The sequence below is a fragment of the Schistocerca piceifrons genome, chromosome 3 (genome assembly GCF_021461385.2).
Source record: "Schistocerca piceifrons isolate TAMUIC-IGC-003096 chromosome 3, iqSchPice1.1, whole genome shotgun sequence".
Taxonomy (NCBI): Eukaryota; Metazoa; Arthropoda; class Insecta; order Orthoptera; family Acrididae; genus Schistocerca; species Schistocerca piceifrons.
The window spans coordinates 678,882,025-678,905,770 of record NC_060140.1 but is presented as its reverse complement, the minus strand read 5'-3'; the positions used below and the strand labels follow the sequence as shown (position 1 = coordinate 678,905,770).

Below are 23,746 nucleotides of genomic sequence, written 5' to 3'. Positions count from 1 at the left end.
GTTTTCCATATATCGCATCATTGAATTTCTATTGTAAAATATGCATCTTGGCAACATCGTTTCCTGTGCTCTTCTGTTTATAACGATTGAGTGAGAATTTGCACATAAATGATTCTGCATTGAGTTTTGTGTTTGGTTTGAACTTTTTGTTAGATACAGTGTCAGTGAGTAAATACAGTAGTGAAAGAGTGAGGCGTATGCACTATGAAAAAAGACACAAGAAGGTGGTGTTTAAGAAAGTGAAAAACACTTAACAGTTGTTGGAAATCTGTCAGAGGTACTGCAAAAATATCTTGGTCCTCAAGTAACGGTATTAGCATCACATCCATTGTGCAGGAATTGCTACACTCACTACAAGAAGAAATTTGGTGACAACCCACCTGAGTGATTACAATCACCCGAATGTGAAACTAAAGAAGACAGTGCAGATGTTTATATTCCTGGATGTGAAGTTCTTGGTGCATTGAATATTAGCATTTCTGCTGTAGCCCCTACTATATCCACCCCTTAAACATCCAGGAAAGGTAAGAAGCTCAAAAAGAAAAGTGGAAGAGATTGAAACAAGTTTTACACGAGCAACTTTGTCAAAACTTTGTGAAGTGTGTAATGTAGATACACTTGGTGCAGAACCTGGAGCTAGTGATATGTGCACAAAATGTGATGTATTTTTCAAAACTTAAATACTGCTATCTTAGCAGCCACCTATACTGAGAAGATGCAGTTACTGACACTGATATCAGGTAGCTATTCTAAGCAGCAGATACAGAAATAAATACTCACTTCCTCACATTATTTGATATCAAAAGCTCATAAAATAAAGAATGAGAAAGGTATTTGGGCATGCCCGGATTCTTACTGTGGGCGTCCGTTGGAAGACGATAAATATTATACGCCACTTGCTCTGTAATATCAGCTGGGTAATGACAGAGATTGTAGCAGGCAGAGTCCTAACCAGGCTCATGTCATCTCTGTTAGTGAAAATGGTGAAAAAGTTAAATAGGCAAAGAAATATATGACAAGATCACTAAGAGAAGTGTTTTTTGTAATGAAAAAGGAGAACCCGATTTTAAAAACTGATTTCACAAAATTCTACTCCTTGCAGTCAAAATGGGTACAGGGTTGCCACAGGTTCTGGAAATCAGGGAATTTCAAACACGTCAGGGGAAGAAAAAAAAGGGAGAAACCTCATTTTTGTCTCAGTAGATGAAATGGTTTGTGTACTGAGGTGTCATGCATTGTCGCTGGCTGGGCACAGCTGAGTAAGTGCACCAATTCCCTTTTCCCTCTTTCCTACTGCTTCTCCCCTTCCTACCATTTCCCTCAGCTGGCAGTCAGTACTGCCACCACTTCTTGCCACTAGCCTAGCAGCTGCAGATGAGAGGCAGGGAGGCGCGAGGAGTTGCTTGTTTGGATCTGATTCTCAGAGACTGTAGACACAGTGACCTGAGATGGTGGTCATGCGTGCGTGAGTTGTGTCTGAGTAATTATGTAAATGCTTGTAATTATGTAAATGCTTGTGTGTGCTCGTTTCCTGACAAAAGCTATGGCTGAAAACTTAGTTGTGAGAGTGTGACTGTCATCTCCACGTGCCTGTCTACGGCTCAGCAATCTTCTTTACAGCGAGTTGCTACCTATCCTCATTATTATTGATTCTCAGAGTACTTGAACAAGTTGTCTGGTGCACGGATTGATCACAGTGGTCTCATTTCATCAAAATGCTGTCTGTGGCTCATGAATAGCTGGCCACACAAGTGAATTTCCACAATGGGCCAAAACAGCAAGTCATTTCTGTGGGTATCTCTAATGGATTGGGCCTGCCGATCTGAAGTCCTTCAGTTCCCAATAATGTGCAGGCCCTGCCCATCAGATCTAGTCTCACTCATCTGCCCACAGGCCGGATCTGTTTATGTGTGGCGTAGTGCGATGGATTTTCACGGTTTATGGATGGACCCAGGACTGCAGTGCTCCTCAGCAGACAGGAGGCAATGGCTGATGGATTTCGGGAATTGCAACTGTTTCACCACAAGTACGTTATATAGTGTGGCATTTTATAGACATTTTATTTGTTCTAGTACACTTTTGTTGTTCAAAAGTAGTGTTCATTAGAAAGTATGGATGATAAGAAGAAGAAAATTGTGTCAGTTGCTGGCGGTTTGTACGCTTTGTACTCACACATTTCTCAAAAGAAAAATCACACAGTACCTGTAAAATAACAGACATAACACAGCGGATATAAACCGATGATAACGAACATAACAGAAGCAACATTGGTGGTCACCTACAGTGTTCTTTTACACAATTCTTCACCACCTTATACACTTCTTTCAAGAGACCTACTATTTTCTTAGGGTATTTCTGAAACCAGTGAAGGTATTTTAAATCCATCTTGCGACTCCAAGGAAGTGTGTATTTTTGTCACCAAACGTGTTTTGTTTGGTTGAAATAAAATAACATCAGTGGTTTTAATGAAACACATATACCATTTGGCTTGCTTTCTCCATCTAAAAACTGTTCATTACAAAAGTTGTTGATGTGAGGACTTAAGATTTTTGCTCACACCTAGAAACGCCGTCTGCTTACAACTTTTTTTTTTCTCATTTGCGCTATTGTTTCTTGTACCATTGGTGCAAAGACAGATTGTCAACTTGCGTCACTCAAAATGTGTCAGGGAAAAATGCTAAAACCTGTCTGGAATTCAGGGAAATATCATGGAATTTCACTTGGGGAAACTTGTGGCAACCCTGGGGTAAAATGCCAGCCAGTGAATCTTGTTTGTTTTGCCATAAGCAGTGTCACAGGGAAGACGTACACAAAGATGGACCTGATGCTTTTGTGTGCATATCAAGAGCCGCAAGGTAAATGTTGGTTGCAGGAGTGTGCAATGTGCCCTGGGGATGAAGTGATGACTATTGAAGCATTACACATTCAGGATACTAATAATGACATAATCTATGCATTGTGGGAGGGAGGAGAGTTGGTGAAGAAGACAGTAGAGCCAGAGAAGTTTGTTAAAGAGGTTAGACATTGGGTCACGAAAGGAATAGCTAACCATCATATCCTGAGGATTCAGAGACAGGCCATAGCAGAAGTAAAATCAGCCACAGCCCAGAATACTGTCACATTAGTTCTTCATTTCAGCTTTGCTGAGAACTGGTTTGTTGCTTTGCAGAACAAAATTCAAAGTCACCACTGGCACACATCACAGGTATCAGTATTCACACGTTTTTGTTCATTTCCTTGGAACATCGCACTATTTTGTTATTGTCAGTGATAATCTCGTCATGACAGTGTACATGCATGCTACACCATCAGTATGATAATTGATGACATAACATGTAAACATGTGTATGTGACTGATGGTGCAGCATCTCATTTTAAAAACCACTTTCAGCTTTATGAGCTTGGTCAACACTGTAGTATGGGAATTAAGGCAAAAATGGATATTTTCAGCAACAGGTCATGGAAGAAGTGCAAGTGATGGGGTTAGGAGGTCTCTGTAAACATTTTGCAACAAGATTTAATCTCCAGCATGAAGCTGTTGATGCTATAAGAGAGATTACTGGATTTGTACACGCCATATCAACATTAGTAAGAAACATGAAACTCTTAATTGTAAATGAAAGTACATCAAGGGAATTCTTTTTAAGAATCAGAGAATGGTGGCCTGCTGTGAAGCCTGGGGTAGGAATTCAATCAAGTCACTACTGGGTTGCATCCCAGAGTGGCACATACGTTGCAAGAAAAGTTCTCTATGAAGTGCAGCCTGTTACTGTACTGAAATGCAAAGACCACAGTATACATTTGGAGACTTTGTAGTGAAGCACTTCATTTCTTATGTGTATGACAATCAGTGGTGGGTGGGACAGATAATAAGTGTCTCTCATGAGCGGCAGGATATAACCGGCTCCTTTATGACACCTTATGGTCTTGTTAATACTTTCAGATGGCCATCGTCAAAAGATCAGTGTGCAGTTCCCATTTCCCAAGTACTGCTTTTTTTGGATCATCCTTCTTCGTGCGCAAATTCGGCTTGGGCATACAAGTTCAGTGAGAAGCAGATGAAAAAAAAAAAATAATCTTTTTCAACATTGCTATGTTGACTGTTACACTGTAGGCAATTTTAATTCAAGGAAAGTCATGAAAACGTTAATCATGATGGAAGACAATAATAATTTGGGAATAATATCATAAAGAGAAAACTATTATTGTTATAAATTCTTTCAAACAAAATTATGAATTGTTTTCCACTCACTTATAACATTATAAAGTAATTATTTTAATTCAGAAATACCAGTTATGCATGACACTTACTTTAAAATCAGCAATTGATTTAAATATTTAATTGTCCATAATTTTTTTTTGTCTTGGGAGTAGAATTAGGTCTACCTAAAAAATTTCTCATATTTTGTACATACAGGTGTTGCTCACTCTGATTATACATTCCCTAAGTACAATGACCAACTAACATACCACGAAATTTTCAGAACATTTAGAATGGGGATTTTGTTCGATTTCCATCTCTTCTAATTGATATAGGCCTACTGTCCTTTTTACCAGGACAAATTTGGCTAAATTCTTCATTTTGAAAAAGAAAAAAAGTTACCACTCTTTTTTATTACAACATCTAGAATCTTCTTGCCATATTTGTTCTATGGCAGAGCTAATATATCATTTTGTGCCTTTTAACTTCCTAGCTGCCTTTACTGTTCTTTCTGAAATGCCAAATTCTTGCATTGTCTCTTTTATAGTACATCTTTTGATGTACTAATGTCAAAATCTGCAATTTTTCAGGCTGCTTTGACAATTGCAACTTATCTTTCAATTCTTTAATCAGCTGCTCATTATCTTCATAGTCAAGACATGCTTTGTTTGTACTAGGCGTTTGAAATTTTTGGGTCAAAGCAACAGCAGTGTTATTCACAGTTGTGTCTTGAGTTTTGCTTATTTTTCATTTTGCATTATCTTTGGCATCCTTTGTGGATACTCTCTTGAAATTTTAGAGAGGAGACCCCAAAAGCGGTTAGATCTGTACTGAGTGATTCTGCTAGGTATAACTGTGTTTCATCTTCTGACTAGGGTGAAGATGGCTGAGATTTTTCTGCTTTTCTTGCTGAAAATTTTTTTGTACAAGTTGGACAGATCTTTTCACAAAGTTGGACAGATCTTCTCACAAAGTTTCACATTGATCTTTGTCACAGCTTTCAATTGTTTTGCTGTTTCTGCATTAACAGTCTATAAAGCCTTTTTTACAGAATGGTTCTTTGCCTCAAAAGGCTTCCAACAGGATCTCTGTAGAAATTCATACTCGACCAAAAGTATTGCTTTGTGATGAAAGCATATTTGTGCATTTTCAGTAAGACACACTTCTCTTCTTTGGTTTAGTAATTCTTGTTTTTCTATTGAAAATATTTGATATATTTGAAGCCTTGTTGATGTTTGTGTGTTTTCAGATGACATGCAGAATTATCTGCAAGGCCAATGCTACATGGCACTGACAAGTCTTTCATATTCATTAGATTACAATTCAGTTTCTGCTACCAGTTGCTGTTGCTTTCGATAATTGATAATGTAGAAGTTCTATATATTTCCAACTGGAAAAAATTAAACAGTCATATATATTAAAACTTTTGTAGAGAATTTTGGAACAGAACAGAAAAAAATTTAAATGACCAGATAAACATTTCTAAAAAGTCAAACACCTTGAAATAATTTGTAATTACAGAAAAATATTTTTATGTAGTAATGACAACAGACTTCATGTCATTTAAAAAAAAAAAGCTCACATTGAATCTGAACATTCTTCACTACACAACAGTGTGCTTCAGTATCATTGTTGAAGCCGGTTTCTAAACTCCATTGTTACCACTAAACATGTCTGTCTCAAAAATAAAAACAACTTCTTCTGATCAAAGTAAGTGACCTCTTTCCAATGGTGCCAATAAAAATCAGATTTGAGTGATCCCTTTTGAGATATGACCTCTTGAAAATGACCCAAAATTGACTAATTAAATTTTTGAGTAGACTTTGAACTTATGTAACTCGGTTATTATTTGAGCAATCTAGGTGACACTTGGAAGAGCGTTTTGACATGCTGACAGGCTGCTGAGGAGTTGAGAATCACCTCCCAGAAAGTTATTCTTTCAGTAGATACTAGCCCAATAAAGTATAGTCAAAGTTTGTTACCACAAGAATTATGAACCACTTTGATAGCACTTTATGATGAATTTACTATAATTTGACCTTTAGTTCTACAATTAAGCTGTTATACCTGAAAAATTGAACCAAATCACAAAGTTTTGGCATGATAGGTCCTGAGCAATGGTAAAACAAAGTTGATGATTTATTCCTTTAAGTCATGATGTCAAAAAACTAGCCTTTGCCAAAAGATGGCTAGCGGCCCAACCATACTACTTGCAGAGCTGTAATTTGGCAGTGCTTCATGTAATTTTACATCTGTAAAAATTTCATTGATATTGGAGAGGGTCAAGTGGGGCCCTTCGGCCACTTGACATGGAACAATGTTATGAGATGGTGAAATGATAACTAAATCAAGGCCCTATGTTGTCGACAAGTGTTGATATACATCAGTGGGGACAGTTGAAAAATGTGTGCCCCAACCAGGACTCGAACCCGGGATCTCCTGCTCAGATGGCAGACGCTCTATCCATCTGAGCCACCGAGGGCAAAGAGCATAGTGCGACTGCTGGGACTGCACGCTCCCCGTGGGACCTACATTCCCAACTTAATGTCCACACACTTCATTCGCAGTGCCCCTGCCCATTACACTCATTACTTGCAGCAGACAATCTTACCGAGTCCTGTAAGAGTTCGGGCATTTCATGTGCATCCGCAGAAGAAGGAGGTCAATGGCTGGTTAGCCTTAACTATATGAAGATGGTATCTGTTCTTTCGGACATGTGCGAAAGAACAGATACCATCTTCATGTATATATAATGAGATGGTGACTTGTCAGACTATGCATTTTTAGATCCAGCTCCTCTACAAACTCGTCTACATACGTTTCTTGTGTATCCACATCAGTATGAACCCACTGTTTGTATTCTGATCATTTCTTTTAAGTTGTATTCTTTGAAAACCTCTACCAAGTAAGCTTTCAGCTCAGGTTTCCCATGACATTGTCTGCAGCATGAAGTCTTGTTATTCTAAACAGCACATAGTTTTCTTGATTAGTTCCTTGTATAGTCATCGTCCTTGATAGCTGTTGCCGTCAACATCAGTTTGTGATTTTGATGTATTACACATACACAAACTGATCGTGTACCAGCAGCACTAACTGCAATAAACCGCTTTGCCATTAGTTCACAAAATTTTGAGAAGCTCAATTCACTGTCATATTGCTTACAATAGGCTGGACGTTTCTTTCAAGTTACTGAGTTGGAGGTGTTTCTCCTTATGAATTTTTTCACCATCCACTCTTACTGCTATGTAACCATAGTTACCTAGGCACAGCCAAATAAATTCATCACCTTCGAAGAACTGAGAACATTATTTATGATTATATCATCTCCCATCTTGCAGGTACTGCCAAAATGACAGTTGCCATCTTCAGTTTCCTTGCCTGCTTCACCATTCTCACAGAAATGCTGAATTATTTTGCTCTTTGTTGTGTACTCTAGCTGCTTGGAACCAGGCTCAAAATTTGAACTTGGATGGAGTGATTTGAATGATGACTTTAATTTTTAGTTCATTAATTAAAATGTCCATACACTTGGCTTTCTGGCATTGCTTCACCATTTGTATTTCCACAACATCTGTGGAAATTAGCAATCTTGTGCTTTCTAAACTCTCTGCATTACGCGACCTATTTTGCTAATTCATTAAAGCTTTAAAGGTCAATCTCCATGAGACTGACTATGTAGCAAGTGTCACCTGTGCCCATACAGTCAGCAGCCACTTAACTCTTGCTTGTCCTAAGGCTGTACTTGCCAATGAACAAATTCTTGTGGACATCTGATACAATGCTTCTGGCCAGGCTTGAAAACTTCGTTAGTCAACAGTTTCAGCTTTTCAACACTTTCATTTAGATATAAATCATTCCTAACTTCTTTATTTTTCCTACATGTATTGCAGCAGGTATTTTGCAGAAATTGAAGTTTTGTCATCAGCAGGACATTATGATGTGAGCAGATTTGGGCATCTTCTGTAAAGTTGAGTCCACTTCTATGTTTTAAAACCTCTTTGTTCAGCAATGATATTTATTTCACTGACTTAAGTAGACTTTTAGGAAATGGTGTAGGCTTGTGACAGTCAGTGCCATCTTGATCAAAAAATGAACACTTCTTGGTTAATACAGTAGATGCAGAGAGAAATTAATCACCTGAAATTTTATATACTCATTCAACAACCGATGTATACCATTTTGTTAATGTTTTCAGTAATAATAGTAATATGTATTTACAAAATCTTGGGGGTAATTTATTCCATAAGTAGGCATAGGTCTGAAATTTAACTATATAGCTTCTGAAATTTTAAGGATGCTCTTTCTAGACACAGCAAGATTAAAACAGTGTACTAAGAATGTCTTGACAACATATTCAACAATGTTTTCTGTAATTCCTATTTTTATGAAATTTCTTCAGGGTTGGATTTATGAAAACTTTGGGAGTAATTCCATCATAAGTTGGCATGAATTTTCATTTATTTTATTGTTACTTATTGCTTGGAATTTGATTTGCACACAACTACACTTGTATTTTTATTCACATTCGAGCAGTTTTTACTGTTTTTACTTTCTATTTACTCATTGTCAAATTCAAGCATATACATTATGTATGAAAAATAATAAATTTGAGCAATGTTCTTCAGCCGTAAGAAGGCATGCGTCAGAAATCAAATTATGTAGGTTGTGAAGCTTAAATAATTATCTATCTGGATACAGAACGATAACAAAGATAAAGAAAATACAGTTGAGATATGGGCTCCAAAACTACCCAAAACTTGGCACCCAAAACATTTTAATCAAATTTGCAGGTGCATATATTTTGACAGACAGAGCTGTTGTACAAAAAGCACAAGAAGACAATATGGTTGTGTGTTATATTACCTATTCTTGGCTGAATCCGTCTGCAGAATCATGATTTATAGATGGTTAAAGATGACCTGTCCAAGGTGCACAATGAATTGTCTACCATTTATGAAGGACAGCTGTCACCATAGGTATTTAAAAATCTAATCAGTAATATATTAAAAAGTTTTTTTAAGTAGACAAAATCGGGGGCTTCTAACTTGAGAGTACTTACTATAAAAGTGTCCAAAGTTGGCACTTTGGCATGAATATTGGTTTTGCAAACTTGGGATTCCTATCTACAAGAGGCTGTAGAAACGGGATCAAAGAGACACTGGACTGAAACTTTGTTTGTATCCATCCAAGACATCATGGAACCTTCCCAGAAAATTTCATTAGCTTTGGAAATGGTTGAGAAGGGACCCCAGGTCTACTTAACATGGAATAACTCTCAACAGTGTCTGATACAACACTCATGTATTTCCCACAGTTACAGTGAGATTGAGGTATTCCCACAGAACCTTGTTAAGTTCAGCAACAGTACCTTTGTAAGGATTTAGAAGCATATATCTCTGGGGGAAAGATAGATACCGCTTACAGGAAAATTAAGGAGGCCTTTGGAGAAATGAGAACCAGCTGTATGAATATCAACAGCTCAGATGGAAAACTAGTCCTAAGCAAAGAAGGGCAAGCTGAAATGTTTTCTGTGGACCATTTGGAGGACAAGTTTGGGGAGGTGGAGGGCTTGTCCAAAATGCGCTCTGGGTCAGTCTTGATAAAAACAACATCCTCTACCCAGTCATGGCCATTACTCACTTGTGACAAGTTGGGGGATGTTTCTGTTACCATCACATCCCATAAGAGCTTAAATGTGGTCCAGGGTATTATATTCCACAGGGACCTTCTTTTGCAGCCTGACGACGAGCTGCGCGGCAATTTAGAGTGTCGAGGTGTTCATTTCGTCCGGTGCATCCACCAGGGTCCGAGGGATAATCAGGTTGCCGCCAGCGGCTTCATCTTGGCCTTCCAGGAAGACACATTGTCCGAGAAGGTCAAGGTGATGGTCTAGCGCTGTGACATCAAGCCATATATCCCTCCCTCGATGCTGTGCCTTAAGTGCTGGAAGTTCGGCCATCTGCTGTACTTCCAGCATCACATGTTGAGATTGCGTACGCCCATAACTTCCCAATACTCCATTTGCCCTGCCTCCTATCTGTGTCAGCTGTGGAGAGCATCATTCACCTTGCTCGTCAGACTGCAGGATTTTACAGAAAAAGAGGAAAAGCATGGAATATAAGACGCTGGACCAACTGACCTACTCTGAGGCTAAGAGGAAATTTGAGCGCTTACACCCTGTGGCTATGACCTCCTCTTACACCGCCGCTACGAGAACAGTTGTCGCCTCATCAGTTCCTCGCATTCCTGTCACCTCTCAGAACCAGAAGACTACACCTGCCCCCTTGGAGGGGGGGCACTTCCCTCCCTATTGCTCCTGCACCACCTACTTCAGGAGCAACACCCTCTCAACCATCTGGGATATAAGTTCCCACTTCTGAGCCAGAGAAACTTAAGTCTTCTTTGGCTCCTCTCGCTAGGAAGAGGTCCTTTGGGTTACTCCCTTCCCAGGATTTTGCTAGTGGGAAAGATGACACCCAGCAGAGGCTGAAGGGCCTAAAAGCAGCTGATCATAGGGCTTAATGCTCATCCTCAGTCCCGGAGACTGAATCAGTGAAGTCCTCCTAGCCAGGAAAACCCAAAGAGCAGCGAGAGAAATCCATAAAGAAGGTCCCCAAGACCAAGGGAATTGCGGTGGCACCCACACCACTGCTACCTACAAGCTCTGCGTCTGTGGATGAGGTGGAGATTCTGGTGTCCGATGAGGACCTAGATCTTGCCGGACCCTGAGACACAATGGATGTAGACTGCTCAGGCAAAAAGTCGGTGGCAGCAGGTGATCCTGAGGCATAAACTGCCTCGTTGAATGTTCCATGCCTTCCCAATCTCACGATGACGTCATCCTCCGGTGGAATTGCGGTGATTTTTTCCACCACCTGACTGAGCTACGGCAACTGTTAAGCTTTACTCCTGCCTTCTGCCTTGTTCTCCAGGAAACCTGGTTCCCTGCAATGCGGACTCCTGCCTTCCGCAGCTGTAAGGGATACTGCAGGAACCATAGTGACTGAAATCGAGTATCAGGTAGAGTTTGTGTTTATGTCCTAAACTCAGTCTGTAGTGAAACTGTGCCCCTTTAAACCCCTCTTGAAGCTGTGGCTGTCAGAATAAGGACGACACAGGAAATAACTGTCAGCAATGTATATCTTCCTCCAGATGGTGCAGTATCCCTGAATGTATTAGCTGCACTGATTGATCAACTCCCTAAACCTTTCCTACTTTTGGGAGATTTTAACGCCGATATCCCATGTGGGGTGGCATGGTGCTTACTGGCCGAGGCATAGATGTCGAAACTTCACTGCCTCATTTCGACTTCTTCCTCTTAAATACAGTGGCTGCTACACATTTCAGTGTGGCCCATGGTAGCTACTCGGCCATTGATTTATCATTTTTAAGCCCAGGACTTGTCCTATCTATCCACTGGAGAGCATACGACGACCTGTGTGGTCTTGACCACTTCCCCATCTTCCTCTCACTGCCCTGGCGTCAGCCCCACAGACGTTTTTCCCAGACGGGCCTTAAACAAGGTGGACTGGGAAACTTTCACTCTGCTGTCACCGTTGAACCTCCCCCACACTGTAACATCAGTGTAATGGTTGAGCAAGTGACTACAACAATAGTTTGTGTGGCAGAAAACACAATCCCTCTCTCTTTAGGGTGCCCTGGCGAAAGGCAGTCCCTTGGTGGTCGCCGGAAGTCACTGAAGCAATTAAGGAGCATCTGCAACCTTTACAGCAGCACCCTTTCTTTAAATGGTTCCGTGCCCCCATTCAGCAACTTATCAAACAATGAAAGCAGGAGTGATGAGAGTGATACGTCTCGACCATTGGGTGCCATACATCACCTTCCCATGTCTGGGCAAAGATCAAAGGTGTTTTTGGATACCAGACTGCGACAGGTATTCCCAGTGTTAACATAAATGGTGTGTTATCTGCCAACTCAAACGCGATTGCCGAGCACTATGCTCGAGCCTCTGCGTCGGAGAATTACCCTTCAACCTTTCACACTCTGAAACAGCGACTGGAAGGGAAAGTCCTGTCGTTTACTACACGCCACAGTGAACCGTATAATGCCCCATTTACAGAGTGGGAGCTCCTCAATGCCCTTGCACATTGTCCCAACACTACTCCTGGGCCAGATTGGATCCACAGTCAGATGATTAAACATCTCTCATCTGACTCAAGTGACACCTCCTCGTCATCTTCAACCAAATCTGGTGCGGGCGTCTTTCTATCGCAATGGCGGGAGAGCACTATCATTGCAGTGCTCAAACCCAGTCAAAACCCACTTGATGTGGATAGCTATCGGCACATCAGCCTCACCAACATTCTTTGTAAGCTGCTGGAATGTATGGTGTGTCGGCGGTTGGGTTGGGTCCTGGAGTCGCGTAGCCTACTGGCTCCACGTCAGGGCGACTTCCGCCAGGGTCGCTCTATCACTGATAATCTTGTGTCCCTCGAGTCTGCCATCCAGACAGCCTTTTCCTGATGCCAACACCTGGTTGCTGTCTTTTTTTATTTACGAAAAGCGTATGACACCACCTGGCGATGTCATATCCTTGCCACATTATACGAGTGGGGCTTCTGAGGCCCGCTCCCAATTTTTATCCAAAATTTCCTGTCGCTTCATACTTTCCGTGTCCAAGTTGGTGTCTCCCATAGTTCCCCCCATATGCAGGAGAATGGTGTCTTGCAGGGCTCTGTATTGAGTGTCTCTCTATTTTTAGTGGCCTTTAATTGTCTAGCAGCTGATGTGGGGCCATCCATGTCACCTTCTCTATATGCAGACGACTTCTGTATTTCGCACTGCGCCACCAGTACTGGTGTTGCTGAGTGGCACCTACAGGGAACCATCCACAAGGCGCAGTGATGGACTCTAGCCCACGGTTTCCAGCTTTCGGCAACAACGTCGTGTGTTATGCATTTCTGTCGGCGTCATACCATTCGTCCAGAACCAGAACTTTACTTTAATGATGATCCACTCACTATAGTGGAGACATATTGATTCTTAGGACTGGTTTTCAACACCCAATTGACTTGACTTCCTCACCTTTGTGAGCTTAAGTGGAAGTGCTGGCAACACCTCAATGCCCTCTGCTGCCTGAGCAACACCAACTGGGGTGCAATCACTCCACGCTGCTGCAGCTCTACAGAGCCGTTGTTCAATCCTGCCTTGACAATGGCAGTCTGGTTTATGGTTCGGCGGCACACTCAGTGCTGCGTTTACTCAACCCAGTGCACCACTGTGGCATTCGCCTAGCGACAGGAGCTTTTAGGACGAATCCAGTGACCAGCGTCCTTGTGGAGGCAGGAATCCCTCCATTGCAGGTTAGACGTGCACAACTGGTGGCCAGTTACGTTGTACATGTTCATAGTTCTCCTATGTATCCGAATCACCATCTCCATTTCCTACCCACAGTGGTTCAGCTCCTGCATCGGCCACCCATGGCAGGACTTCCAGTTGCAGTTCGTGTCCGATCCCTTCTTTCCGAACTGGAGTCCTTGCCTTTACAATCTATACTTGAGGTCCATTCATGTACACTTCCATGGTGTACACCTAGGCTGCAGCTTCACCAGGACCTTCCACATGGCCCTAAGGACTCTGTTAACCCCGCGTCTCTCCGCTGCGAATTCTTCTCGATTCTTGACATTTACCGAGACCACAAAGTGGTTTACACTGACGACTCAATGGCTGATGCTCACGTTGGCTTCGCATATGTCCATGGAGGAAATATTGAACAGCATTCCTTGCCCGATGGCTGCAGTGTTTTCACAGCTGAGCTGGTGGCTATATCTCGTGCTCTTAGCACATCCGTTCATGCCCTTGGAAGTCGATTCTTCTGTGTACTGACTCCTCGAGCAGCCTACAAACTGTCAACCAGTGCTACTTTTATCATCCTTTGGTAGCGACCATCCAGGAGTCCATCTATGCCCTGGAACGTTCCAGTCGTTCCGTGGTGTTTGGGGCCCAGGTCACATCAGAATCCCAAGCAACAAACTTGCAGACAGGCTGGCCAAACAGGCTAAGCGGAACATGCTTATGGAGATAGGCTTCTCTGCAACTGACTTGCGTTCAGTACTATGCCGCAAGTTTTTGCGGCTCTGGGAGATGAAATAGCATAACCTCAGCATGCACAACAAACTGCATGCCATTAAGGAGACTACGAATGTGCGGCAGTCCTCCATGCAGGCCTCTCGTAGGGACTCTGTGGTTCTCTGCCGGCTCCATATTGGCCACGCTTGGGTGACACATGGCTACCTTCTGCGCTATGACGACCCACCTCAGTGTCGGTGTGGCGCCCGGCTGATAGTGTCCCATATCTTGGTGAGCTGCCCTTCTTTCACTGCCCTGCGACGGATTCTTCAGTTACCGGACTTGTTGCTATTAATTTTAGCTGAAACGCCTCATTGGCTAATTTAGTTTTACGTTTTATACGTGATGGTGGGTTTTATCATTCTATATAAGCTTTAGCACATGTCCTTTGTCCCTTTGTGTTCTGCACTCTGATGCTTTTAGGGTGGATGTTGTAATGTGTTGCAGAGTGGCTGGCTTTTCTTTTTTATTCTCGTGGTCGGCTAGCCACAGTCATCTACTCTCTTGTTTTTACCCCTTCTACCTGTTTCTTGCTTCTCTCTGTGGTTTTCTTTTCCTGTTTTGTCCGTAGTAGTGTTGGTTGTCCTTCTGTCATTCTTCTGGTTCTTCCTTTCTCTTGTTATTGTACTGTATGTCTCCTTTCTTTTCTTCTTTCTGTTGTGTATTATTTTACTGGGAACAAGGGACTGATGACCCAGCCGTTTAGTCCCCCCCCCCCCCCCCCCTCCTCTTTTAACCAACAAACCAACCAACCAATTTATTTTGACTATTCGTAGTTAGTATCTTTCATTATAGGGTGAAATCAGTAATTGTTTTGTAACTTACCCTCAGCCTTCTTATGTAGCACCACATTACAAAAGCTTCTATGTCAACAGTGTAAGAAAAGATAAGTTACTACTTACTGTAAAGAAGACACATTAAGTTACAGACAGGCACAATTAAAAGCTTTTGGCCATAGCCTTCATCAGCAAAAGAGCAGCAGCAGTCTGGAGGGGGGCGAGGAATGGGGAGGGATAATAGTATACGGGTTGGGAGAGAGATGAACGCTGTCAGGTGGAGTGTGCAGGGACCAGAATGCCAATAGGCACTGCATCAGGAGGTTGCGGGCAAGGGAGGTGTGGAGAAACGAGAAAAGCAATAAAAATAAGTGTATGTATTGGCAGAGGTTGGCAAATGAAGAGGCTGGGAGACGAGAATATGGAGAATATGGTGGAACAGAGGGGATGGAAACTGTTGAGTGGAGGGTGTTGGGACAATATGTTACTGTAGGTTGAGGTCAGAATAATTACAGGAGCTGAGAATGTGTTGTAAGGATAACTCCCATCTGCGCAGTTCAGAAAAGCTGGTGGTGGAGGGGTGGATCCAGATGGCTCGGGTAGTGAAGCAGTATGTTCAGCTGCATGTTGTGCCACAGGGTGGTCTACTACTGTGCTCCTGGCCACAGTTTGGCAGTGGCCAATCGTCCTGGTGGACAGCTACTTGGTAGTTATGCCGTTGTAAAAAGCTGTGCAGAGGTTGCAGCAGAGCTGGTAAATGGCATGGCTGCCTTCGCAGGTGCCCAACCCCTGATGGGCTAGGATAAACCAGTGACAGGACTGGAATAAGAAATGCTGGGTGGCTGGATTGGGCAGGTCTCGCACAAGGGTCTTCCATGGGACTATGATCCTTGTGGCAAAGGGTTGGGATTGGGAGTGGCATAGGGATGGACTAGGATGTTGTGGAGGTTGGGTAGACGACAGAACCCCACTTTAGGAGTGGTGGGAAGGGTCTCAGGTAGTATGTCCCTCATTTCAGAGCACAATGACAGGTAATCAAAGTCTTGACAAAGGATGTGATTCAGTTGTTCCAGTCCGGAGTGGTTTAAGTGATTTTTAATTGTGCCTGTCTGCAACGTACCATGTCTTCTTTACGGTTAGTAGCAATCTATCTTTTCCTACATTGTTGACATTCCTATGTGGAGTATCCATTGTTTGTTTCCTTTCCAGAAGTGATTTCCTTGTTACATCCAGCATTAATTTTACACTCTCTTTGCTTCAGCCATCATCAGTCATTTTGCTGCCCAAATAGCAAAGGGCATCATAGTACTATTAGGGTCCCATTTTCTTATCTAATTCCTTCAACACCACCGTATTTAACTTGGCTACATTCCATTAACCTTACATTACTTTTGTTGGTGCTCATCTTAATCTCTTTTCAAGATGCTATCTATTCAGTTCAACTGTTCTTCCAATTCCTTCGTTGTTTCTGCGAGACTTACAATGTCATCAGCAAATATCAGAGTTTTTATTTCTTCTCCTTGAACTTTAATTCTCTCTCCAAAGTTCTCCTTGGTTTCCTTTACTGCTTTCATTATGTATAGATCCAAAACACCAAAGAAACTGGTACACCTGCCTAATTTCGTGTAGGGTCCCCACGAGTACGCAGAAGTGCCGCAGCATGACATGGCATGGACTAGACTAATGTCTGAAGTAATGCTGGAGGGAATGGACACCATGAATCCTGCAGGGTTGTCCATAAATCCGTAAGAGTACGAGGGGTGGAGATCTCTTCTGAACAGCATGTTGCAAGGCATCCCAGACATGCTCAGTAATATTCATGTATGGGGAGTTTGGTGGCCAGTGGAAGTGTTTCAAATCAGAAGAGTGTTCCTGTAGCCACTCTGTAACAATTCTGGACATGTAGGGTGTTGCATTGTCCTGCTGGAATTGCCCAAGTCTGCCAGAATGCACAATGGACTTGAATGTATGCAGGTGATCAGACAGGATGATTATGTACGTGTCACCTGTCAAAGTTGTATCTAGATGTATCAGGGTTCTGATATCACTCCTACTGCACACTCCTGACACCATTTCAGAGCCTCCACCAGCTTGAACAGTCCTCTGCTGACATGCTGGGTCCATGGGTTTATGAGGCTGCCTCCACACCTGTACACGTCCATACACTCGACACAATTTGAAACGAGACTCGTCGAATCAGACAACAGGTTTCCAATGTCAGTGTTGACAGGCAGAGGCGAGACGTAAAGCTTTGTGTCGTGCAGTCATCAAGAGTACACGAGTGGGCCCTTGGCTCTGAAAGCCAATATTGATGATGTTTTTGTTGAATGATTTGCCTGCTGACACTCATTGATGGCCCAGCATTGAAATCTGCAGAAGTTAATGGTTTTGTTGCACTTCCGTCATGTTGAATGATACTCTTCAGTCATCGTTGGTCCTGTTCTTGTGACTCCCTTCTCAACCACTGCTTCCTTGTCATGTCCTTTGACACTTAACAACTGCAAGTGTCGGAAGTTCCATGCGGCTTTTCGCGGATGATGCTGTAGTATACAGAGAAGTTGCTGCATTAGAAAATTGTAGCGAAATACAGGAAGATCTGCAGCGGATAGGCACTTGGTGCAGGGAGTGGCAACTGACCCTTAACATAGACAAATGTAATGTATTGCGAATACATAGAAAGAAGGATCCTTTATTGTATGATTATATGATAGCGGAACAAACACTGGTAGCAGTTACTTCTGTAAAATATCTGGGAGTATGCGTACGGAACGATTTGAAGTGGAATGATCATATAAAACTAATTGTTGGTAAGGCGGGTACCAGGTTGAGATTCATTGGGAGAGTGCTTAGAAAATGTAGTCCATCAACAAAGGAGGTGGCTTACAAAACACTCGTTCGACCTATACTTGAGTATTGCTCATCAGTGTGGGATCCGTACCAGGTCGGGTTGACGGAGGAGATAGAGAAGATCCAAAGAAGAGCGGCGCGTTTCGTCACTGGGTCATTTGGTAACCGTGATAGCGTTACGGAGATGTTTAATAAACTCAAGTGGCAGACTCTGCAAGAGAGGCGCTCTGCATCGCGGTGTAGCTTGCTCGCCAGGTTTCGAGAGGGTGCGTTTCTGGATGAGGTATCGAATATATTGCTTCCCCCTACTTATACTTCCCGTGGAGATCACGAATGTAAAATTAGAGAGATTAGAGCGCGCACGGAGGCTTTCAGACAGTCGTTCTTCCCGCGAACCATACGCGACTGGAACAGGAAAGGGAGGTAATGACAGTGGCACGTAAAGTGCCCTCCGCCACACACCGTTGGGTGGCTTGCGGAGTATCAATGTAGATGTAGATGTAGATGCAATGTGGTTTGTGTAGAAATTAAAAATAATCTTTCCATCATGTATTTTATCCCAGCTGCCTTCAGAATTTCAAAGAATGTATTCCAGTCAACGCTGTCAAACATTTTCTCTAAATTTTCAGCTACTATAAACATGTCTGTAGTAACACTGTTCACGTTTACGTCGCACTTCACTTAGCGTAGACCGGGACTGTGTCCTAGGCATGCCCGATGTTAACTGACTGGGCACGGCCCGTGCTGCCGAAGTTGTTGTTGTTGTTGTTGTTGTTGTTTTTGTTGTTGTTGTTGTCATGTCGGCAGAGATCGTGTCCGAATTCTTGCGTGCCCTCTGGTGGACGGGACTCTACTTGCGGCAACTACTGTCCGTGATGCGCCGTGCCAATGTGCGCCTCCCGCGATCTTTCTGGTGGCTACTACACTCCTCCTCCTTCGAGGGGTGAAGCCACTGTGATCCACTGCGTCGGAAGGTGGAGCGTCGGGCAGGAGCGATGACCTCCACATCCATTGGATGGCCGGAGTCGAGGGGATCTGCCAATCCTCGAGCCGGAACCTTCGAATACGGCTGGAAGTGACCCACACGAAGAGGCCCCCGTCATCCCACAACCGGAGCCCGGGACAGAACGGGCGACAAGCTGTCGAACTCCGAATCCTGTTGCACCCCGGGAGGGGCAAGACCCAGTGGCGGGGACGAAGGGGAAGGGACGACCACAGGTGAAACAGCCTCCTGAGAAACCGGGCCTGCTAGGGGGGCCGGCTCTCGCTGGGGCCTCTCGAACGATGGCGATGCCGGTGCTGGAGCTACTGGAGGCTGCCAAGGCAGAGAACCATCGCAGTGCGGCAGAGGCACAGAGGGGAGAGGAGGCCACGTCCCCTGTGAAACCAACACAGGTGCCGGCAATGGGGAAGCCGGTGTCCTAGAGGGCGGAGGGTGGGTGCCCGAACGTGGACGTAGCTGATTTTGGCGACGACGTACCACCCGGTCCCCCGCCTGCAAGGTATAGAGCCGGCGGCCATTTCGGCGCAGGACCACCGCTGGTATCCAACGTGGATTGCGACCAAACCCACGGGCCCAGACCGACATACCCAGTGGAAAGCCAGGTACTCCGTTTTGTGAAGACTGGCGAGGACCAGGCCGGAGGAGGTGCAGCAGAGTCCTAGGTTGATGCCCATGGAGGAGCTCTGCGGGGCTGCGTTCCCCCATTGGTGTGGTCCGGTATGCCATCAAGAAAAACGTCAATGCTTCCTCCGCAGGAAATTCGTGCACATACTTTTTCATCTGCGTCTTAAATGTGCGCACCATGCGCTCGGCTTCCCCATTCAATTGTGGATGGAAGGGGGGAGAGCAAACGTGCCGAATACCGAAGCGCCTACAAAAATCCTGGAAGGTCTGCGAAATAAACTGCGGTCCATTGTCCGAGACCAGGGTGATTGGCAGACCTTCCACAGAAAAGATTTTTGCTAGTGCCTGGATTGCAACTTCTGAAGTGGTTGAGGAGCAGCGAACCACATATGGGAATCAGGAATAAGCATCAATGACAATGAGCCAAAAACCGTTGAGAAACGGGCCCGCAAAATCGATGTGAACACGTTCCCATGCTTGGGTTGCCGGCGGCCATGAAGAGAACGCTGCCCTGGGAGATGCTTGTTGGCTCGCACACTGGGAACAGGCGGCCACCAAGTGCTCAATTTCTCTGTCAATACCGGGCCAGTACACATGTCTGCGAGCCAAGGTTTTAGTACGGGAAACACCCCAGTGTCCCGCATGTAATAACGTGAGGACCTCCCGTCGTAAACTTGCAGGAACAACCACGCGAGGAGCTGTATCATCGGTAGCCAGAAGGAGAAAGCCTTCCAAGACCGAGAGGCGGTCCCGTAGAAGAAAATAATTACAAAGAGGGTCCGAGGCCCGGCCCGGAGGGCGGGATGACCACCCCTGCTGAATGAGGCGAACTACTTGCCGGAGAACCGGGTCAGATGCCGTTTCCCTGTCGACTCGAAAACTAGTGATCGGGAAGCCATCAACCGCTTGGCGGGACGCCACATCCAAATGAAAGCACATAATCTCCTCTCGATCGAACGTAGGATCCGGGCCCACCGGAAGACGGGAAAGAGCGTCAGCGTTGGCATGCTGTCCTGTAGAGCGAAAATGAATGTCATAATGGTACTTAGAGAGGAACAAGGCCCAGCGCTGTAGTCTGTGGGCCGCCCTATCCGGAATCTGAGAGGCGGGGCCAAATAACGATATTAACGGATATGGTCAGTGATTAACTGAAACTTCGTGCCATACAAGAAAGGGTGAAACTTGGTAACAGCGTAGACAATGACCAAAGCCTCTTTTTCCACCTGGGAGTAATGGGCCTGTGCGGGACTAAGCGTTTTAGACGCAAACGCCAATGGTTGCTCGGAACCATCTGCGTTGCGATGGGCCAGGACCGCCCCCACCCCATACTGCAAAGCATCTGTAGCCAGGGCCAACGGCTTATGGGGATCAAAAGTAGCCAAACAAGGGGCTGACGTGAGGAGGCCCTTCAACGAGGTGAACGCTCGCTCGCATGCAGGTGACCAATCAAAAGGAACACCCTTGTGCAGAAGGCAGTACAGGGGGTGGGCTATAGTGGAAGCCCTGGGAATGAACCAGTAGTAATAGGCTATCTTGCCTAAAAAACCTTGTAACTCTTTAAGCGAAACGGGCCGAGGAAGGTTGATGATACCTTGGACCAAACTGCCTAGTGGCTGGATACCATGGTAGCCCATATACTCAATGGCTGGTTGAAAGAAGGTTGACTGATGCAGGTTGCAACGCAAGCCCACAGACCTGAATTTGAGAAAGAGGATGCGAAGGTTGTGCAAGTATTCCTTCGTGCTGCGGCCTGTGACAATTATGTCATCCAGGTAATTAATACAATGAGGAATTGTCGACGTGACATGCTCAAGATAACGCTGGAATATCGCCGGGGCACTGGATATTCCAAAGGCCAACCGCTGGTATTGGTAAAGGCCAAACGGGGTGTTGACCGTTTGGAGTCCTCATCAAGTGGTATCTGATGATAAGCCTCCGAAAGATTGATTTTCGAAAAATATTGGCCTCCCGCCACGGAGGAGAACAATTCATCAGCACGAGGCAAAGGATAGGTGTCCACCACCAATTGGGAATTAATGGTGGCCTTGAAATCGCCACAAAGACGTAATTTTCCCGAGGGCTTCCTTACAATAACAAGGGGCGAAGCCCACTCACTGGAAGAAATGGGAAGAACGACCCCTAGGGCTGTCAGCCGGTCTAGCTCTTCCTTTACCTGAGGGCGGAGAGCCAAGGGGATCTGCCTCGCACGTAGAAAACGCGGGCGAGCAGACGCCTTCAACGTTAAGTGAGCTTCAAAATCTGAAACACGCCCCAGGCCCTCCTCGAAAATATCTGGAAAGTCGGAGATCAAAGATTCCAATGATTGATAGGGAACATCTTCAGAGACCAACTGTATGGTGTCAGCGATAGAAAAACCGAAAGCTTGAAAGGCATCCAGGCCAAAAAGGTTAGCTGAGCTCGCATCACTGACAACAATAAAAGTAATAGGCCGAGTGACTGAATTGTAAGTCACGTCGGTAGTGAATTGACCCAGTAGGGGAATGAACTGTTTACCATAACCGCGTAGACGCCGGTAAACTGGCGCCAACGGGGGCGATCCAAGGTCAGAATAAGTTTGTGCATTCAACAACGAAACTGCCGCGCCCGTATCGATTTGCAGTTGTAACCGGCGCGACCGAACCGACACCTCGATAAAGAGTTTGCGTGCCGATGCGTCGGGAACCTGGCCCGATGAAACTTCCTGAATGTCAGCGTCCATGTCCTCTGTACCTGCTTCCTTCGATTCTTTTGAGGCTGAGCGGCAAACTTTAGCAATGTGACCTTTTCTATTACATTTGCGACAAACGGCCCAACGCTGGGGGCGATCATGATGTATATAGCACGACGCACAGGACGGCAACAGGGGCTGGCAGCCGGAATTCTGTTTACGCGCCGTGCGGGAGCGGCCGTAACGGCCGGATTGTACCGCTCGTACGTCGTCCACCCCTGACACAGTGGACGCGGCCACGCCACCCTGAACCTCTGCGACGTCGCACCACGCTTCCAGCTGTTGACCTGCTGCGTGAGAGACTTCATATGATTGTGCAATGGACAGGACTTCCTCGAGGGAAGGGTTTTCTAACTGCAGGGCCCGTTGCCGGACCACCCTATCAGGGGCCAAACGAACAATGACGTGGGCGTACGACTCTCGTGACTGCTCCGTGACAAAATGACACTTGAGACTAGCGACTAAGACCGTGCAGGGTAGCGGCCCACGCCCAGTAAGACTGATGGGGCTGTTTCTTGCATTGATAGAACTCGACACTAGCCGCCACAACATGCGTGCGGCAGCGATAATATGAAGACAGCAATGAACACAATGCGTCAAAAGACAAGGACGAGGGTTCCTGCAACAGCGCTAGCTGCCGCAAAACTTGATACAGCGAGGGAGATATCCAAGACAAGAAGAGAGCACGACATACCTCCGCATCGGCAACATGAAACGCCTGGAAATGCTGCCGAAGGCAATGTTCATATGCGTCCCAATCCTTCGCCGTCTCGTCATACGGGGGAAAGGGAGGAGGGAACGGCGCCGGAGCAGACGGCATGGAGAGCAACGCCGGAAGCACTTGTTTCATGGTGGCCATGAGTTCCGTCTGCTGCGCAACCATAACTCGCACCAAATCCTCCATGCCGTGGAGAAGCTGCGAAACCGGAACAACGACGCAACACGCGAAAGAACGACCCTACTCGTCGCCAATTGTGTAGTAACACTGTTCACGTTTACGTCGCACTTCACTTAGCGTAGACCGGGACTGTGTCCTAGGCATGCTCGATGTTAACTGACTGGGCACGGCCCGTGCTGCCGGAGTTGTTGTTGTTGTTGTTGTTGTTGTCATGCCGGCAGAGGTCGCGTCCGAATTCTCGCGTGCCCTCTGGTGGACGGGACTCTACTTGCGGCAACTACCGTCCGTGACGCGCCGTGCCAGTGTGCGCCTCCCGCGATCTTTCTGGTGGCTACTACAATGTCTTTGCTTTATCTTAATCGATCTTCTAATAGAAATTGTTGGGTCCATGTTGCCTCATATGTTCCTACCTTTCTCCAGAATCCAAACTGATCTACCCTGAGGTCAGATTCCACCAGTTTTTCCCTTCTTCTGTATATAGTGTGTTACGGTTTTGCAAGCATTGTTTCTTAAACTGATGATTCGGTAATATTTACACTTATAGTGTCTGCTTGCTTTGGAATTGAAATTGCTACAATTT

General features: G+C 44.9%; 1 protein-coding gene and 1 non-coding gene across 2 annotated transcripts in view; one reads left to right on the top strand and one right to left on the bottom strand.

Moving 5' to 3' along the window:
• Positions 1–23,746, top strand: part of LOC124789962 (general transcription factor IIH subunit 2) — a 116,287-nt gene that overhangs the window by 9,394 nt on the left and 83,147 nt on the right. The window lies entirely within an intron of this gene.
• Trnar-ucu lies at positions 6,610–6,684 on the bottom strand. The gene has a single exon. It is a non-coding gene; the product is annotated as a tRNA-Arg (tRNA).